Source organism: Limulus polyphemus, unplaced genomic scaffold (assembly GCF_000517525.1).
Source record: "Limulus polyphemus unplaced genomic scaffold, Limulus_polyphemus-2.1.2 Scaffold5886, whole genome shotgun sequence".
Lineage (NCBI taxonomy): Eukaryota > Metazoa > Arthropoda > Merostomata > Xiphosura > Limulidae > Limulus > Limulus polyphemus.
In genome coordinates, this window is record NW_013671496.1 from 27,692 (window position 1) to 33,058 (window position 5,367).

Here is a 5,367-nt window from a genome sequence, read left to right on the forward strand (position 1 = left end):
TTCATTTATATAGTGCTCTGTGAACACAAATTAGTTAGCATAAATCAGTTAAATGACGAAAAATTAGGTGTCTATTTACTTGTGACCACGCTGTGTACATTTGGAGGCACCGTGACTTCCTCCTCAACGTATATTCATGCAAACCATTGTTCCCAGTCCTAATCTCGTCAGCATTATGTGATTTTCCTGAAGAACTAAAATTCATCTGTTGCAACACTGTCTGACAATTTCTGTTGCAGACCAATCCCTAACATGCCAGTGTCTGTACTAAAACTGGAGAAAACTATTTTTTGTTCTGCAAGTAACAGAACCATGATAAAGCCAGAGATATGCCTTTTCACTTATTAACTAGAAAGAAATTTCTATTGTCCGGCTGAAGTGGTTGCTTCAGAGTGCCTAATACACTGCAGGGTTCTGGCATCAATACGAAATTAGAGTGCCTGATACACTGTAGGGTTCTGGCATCAATACGAAACTCAATCTCACTTCTGTGCACTTTGACCGGAACATACAAAGCTCCATCCAGCCCTATGTAAGCTGAGTTGACCACAGTTTAAAACATGAGCTGACTATTATGCACGAGAATTAGTAGCCAAACCTGTACTTTGGTCTGCTAATTTACTAGTTGTAGACATGGTTTATCTATATCCCTCCTGCGTTTGCTTTAGAATTGAGAAGAAAAAAAATGCACATCCCTCTTGTGTGTGTTTTTCTTTTTGAATGAGGTACAGGAAATTTTGCTTGGATTGCATCACCAATCCACAAAAAATAGACATTTCATTCCTTCTATTAGGCTAGCAATGCTGAGGTTATGCTTGCTGCTTCTGTGACACAACTGTCATGGGGGCCACTAAAAGCCCCAGCAATTCACTGGTATCCAGTGTGGGTGTATGAAGACAAAAAGAAATGCTTGTGGCAAAAGAGCTCTACAGTGTATGGTAGCTTTCAGAAACGTGGACACCATTAGAGGTTATTTTGGCCAAGTAAGGGACACTGTGAACTTCTCCCTCTCCTGAAATGACTCAATGTTATCACTTAAAACTTAGTTACCATAGAAACACTCTTTTAGGGCATAAGTATCGTTTAATATCCATACGGTGTTGCATTGTTTAACTTGAGAGACCCTCAATGAACTTATGTACGAAAATGTCCTCGTAATCTGTATTTGTAAGGCAAGATATGATTCCTCATACAGATGATTCAACTCATCCACAAAAATGGCAGGTTTTATGGGTCCTCTCTTTTGAGTTTTAAACTTGGCCTAATACACTATATTGCTCACCATCCTACAAAATTGAGACATCAATGCAACTCAATTCTAATGGTGACCCATATGATCTGCTCTCATCCAAATGTTCAGTTGAGTGACGTGCTGGTCTAAACAGATTTAGCATAATGCATTGAATCGCGTGTTCTTGAGTCCATCCATTCCAGGCAGTTATGTGACTGAGTTATCTGCTTCACTTTGTTGCCAATGGCCTGTAATTGTAAAAATAGAACATCCAGTGGCATCTCAGCTAACACATGGACAAGACACAGTCCCAATTCTTGGTTGTCAGAGCAATGAGGTACCATAGCAAACTCATCTTCCAGCTCTACTTGGTTCCAAGCTTTAATAAACCCCCTTTGTGGTTCTAGCCACTCATCTTTTCTGTTGGAAAGGTTCACATCTGTTCCACAAGTCACCTTCTCATTCATTCAGTACTTGCTGTCTTTTTTGTCAGTGAAACATCTTTAGCTGTTGACTCAATTCTTCAGCAGCATCTCCAATCTTCTGTTAATAAGTGATAATGACCAACAGCGACGTCTACTACATACCACAAGTCACTGTAGTGACTCTCAGTTGTCTATGCTTCATACCTGGTGAAGTTCAGAGTTAGCAGTTCTGGAAGTTCCTAGTTGTGATTCTCCTGCATGAAATTGCAACCAGTTCAAAATTGTGGAAATGTCCCTTTACAGTAGTGGCCAAAGACCTTCTTTACCCAGCAGCAGATTTCTCCCAAAGCATGCTACATTCTCATTTTATAGTCTTTTTTTTCTTTTTTGAAAATTCAATTCTAATCTTGCTAAGAAGTTCTTGATCTAGAAGTTGCCTTTTCTTACTGAAATTCAAGAATTTTGTTCCACGAAAGTATAAAAGAAGCATATAAAAGAATACTGGTAAAAAAAAAAACCTAAAACTCCACAAACTGAAATCCCATGCTCATGGCACCAAACTTCAACCTTATTACTTTAATTCTGTCCTATTCTGAAATGATTTGATATAGGTAAGGTTATTACTTATTCTGGACACCAATCTGCAGTTTAGCCCAAAACACTAGCTATTCGAATGTTTGAAGTAAGAGGAAAAGAAAAACCCGATACATGAAGTACATCACAATAACAACAAATAAAATCTTATATGAGAAATATAAAACTGTATAAAAAAGCCAAGTTCAATTCCAGTACTGTGCAATAAATTCCATCAAGGGCCCAGCATGGCCAGGTGGTTAGGGCGCTTAACTCGCAATCTGCGGGTTCGAATTCCCGTCACACCAAACATGCTCGCCCTTTCAGCCATGGGGGCATTATAATGTAATGGTCAATCTCACTATTCGTTGGTAAAAGAGTAGCCCAAGAGTTGGTGGTGGGGGAGATGACTAGCTGCCTTCTCTCTAGTCTTACACTGCTAAATTAGGGATGGCTAGCGCTGATAGCCCTCGTGTCGCTTTGCGCGAAATTCAAAACAAACAAACAAGTTCCACCAAAACTATAAAGAAATAACCATAAATCTCACCTACATCATGAAAAATATTAGATTATCAATGTGGCTTGAAGATAATATTGTGTCTTCAGTCTTCTTTAATTCTATAATGTTAATGTTCACCAAGAAACTTCAACATTTTTTACTCATACACGTTTCTAGCTGTTTGTGTAGTTTTAATTAGAATTGGGACATTGGTCAATGAATGTGGTAAAGTTCTGTTCACTAGTTATTTATTGTTCTGGATCATTCCCATATGGCGTCACGTGTGCTTTCCCATAGAAAAAGACTACTGTAAATTAGAATATACTGTGTAAGTATGGATAGTCCTCCTTATTTGCTACTGAAATGACCGAGATGGATAGAATTATAGAATCTATGTATCTAATGTTATCCTCTTTTACTCTGAGCCAGGTTCAACAATTTTCACAATAACAAATTGGTTAATAACTCTTAACCCTCAATGCGCTCACCACTTTGTTTTGTCAGTAAAGGTTGTTCTCATTTTGTTTACGTTGTGTCAGTCTCTTTCTTGCTTGCTTTAAACTCATAATTCAAATTTACTCAGTGATATATTTCGTCTTATGATTTACAGACATTATCTGAAAGGTAACTCAGTGCACCCGAAAACTTCACATCTGTATTTAAATAAAACGAAAAGATTAAAATACGACTATGAAAACCATACCAAAATCAAAATTGCTGTTAATTAATGTAGATAGTATTTCTGGAACTCCAGTATCGGGTAATTAACTCTGTTGACAATGAGAACGAAAAACAGTTTTGTGTAATGTAAGAAAAGTTACATCTCTTTCAATCTCTAAGTCACAAGTTATTTCCTACATTTTGACACCATTTTCTAATATCTTACTAGTCCTTGTTATTACCTATCGTAAGGCCTACAAAATCAGTAATATACACGTATAGCGCCGATACATACATTACATCCAGCAGACAAACCAACTGTCAAGTTACATTATAGCTGAAGTTAGGCTAATTTTAAAAAGAAGTAAAAGGTTAAAATTTTGGTTTGGAAATTTTTTGGATGTCATTGTTATACTAGATTATTCTATCACTATCAGCGAAAATTATCCAAGTTTTCTAGCAAACTAATTTTACTTGATTTTTTTATCGTATACAAGCTTTTTAAAACTATCCTTTATTTCAATTGCACAATTCAATTTTAAAATTGAACATTAAACTATCTCTTAACTTTGTTTAAATACGTCTTATCACAATTTATTATAGCAGGTGGCACTGGTATATGACAACAAATTATACTATAGTTCTACTTCCTAACGCAAGGTCGTTTCCTCCATTGGCTTTACCATTGTGTGTGTATGGTGCGCATATTCTTTGTCTTTGTCATAGCTTTTTTACGGTGAGTTATGGAATGAAATTCTAAAAGGACTCAATAACATCAACTTTGATCATTTAAAGACCACTTTAAAAGCACTCTAAAGTCTTTCAATTTCAATATCACTGAATGTGTAATTAATTTATCTATTACATCTGCGCAGACGCAAAATGGCGGCCTTATTATTATTAGTTCTAAATTAATCTTCTATAATTTTAGGTTTGACCTCAAAGTAACCGTTTTATTTCAAAGACTGATTCTGTATGCTACTTATTTTACTATTTATGTTAAGACATTAATAAAGGCAATACTGTAATCTTTGATAGTCAAAATTTCTTACAACATTCATCTCTAATGCATGCTTGAAGTTTGATGTCTAGCGCAGAGCTACGGTTTGGCGCGGTTATTTCCAGAAACGTCAGATTGTGGGACATAGTGTGGCGCAGTCGCACATGGGACCGTTATGGACTTGTTCAATTTCCAAATTTAGGTACGTTACCCATGGCCCTTATACGCATGGGCTATTATTATGTGTGTGATCACCTGAATTAAAATTAATATACCGTTTAAAAAACAAAATCCACACCAATACCAGAGGAAGAGGTTTTGCGCGGCACATCATGATAAATTTATTCCCTTTAACCTGTGGATTAACCTTTTTTTTTAGTTTCACTTTCAAAGTTTGTAACATTGGTTTTCACCGAGTTTTATCTTACGAGTGTTATTATATACACACATGCATATATAAACGTGTGTTTATATTTGATGAGGGAAAGGTAGCATGTGCACGTGTTACAAAATTGGTTTTATTATACTCTCAGTGCTCAAACGTTAATGAAACTATGGTTACGCTTATTTGTTTCGCATGTTTTAAATTACTTTGTGAAGAATGGGACCGTTTTCCCATAAATTGGTAAAGACTTGTGTATAAATAACGTATTAATAAGTGCTATAATATAGGTATTTGTTCTTCCGCTTTGAAATCCCATGTATTAATTAATAAAGTGTTTGAGACAGAAGTGATATTCTGTTGTTTGAATTAGAGCCATATTAAAATAATTATGGGTGGGGCAGAAGGTGCAACAATCTGGGGGGGGGGGGACGAAATTTGTATGCATTCTATGCACTTGTATTTATTAGGAGGGTGGCCCAAATGCTAGTCTACTGCTTCAGGCCCCAATTGGCCTAAATCCATCTCTGGTTTGGATTACTTATTAGATAAATTTATAAAGGATATTCTGTGTGTGAGAGAAACATTAATATTGTG

General features: G+C 36.1%; 1 protein-coding gene across 1 annotated transcript in view; it reads left to right on the forward strand.

The window, feature by feature from the left end:
- The first annotated feature begins 4,480 nt into the window (after window positions 1-4,480).
- Window positions 4,481-5,367, forward strand: part of LOC111089322 (nuclear respiratory factor 1-like) — a 20,267-nt gene continuing 19,380 nt past the window's right edge. The window contains exon 1 of the mRNA XM_022401604.1: window positions 4,481-4,590. The gene's annotated coding sequence lies outside the window, so the exon portion shown is untranslated. The remainder of the gene's footprint in view (window positions 4,591-5,367) is intronic.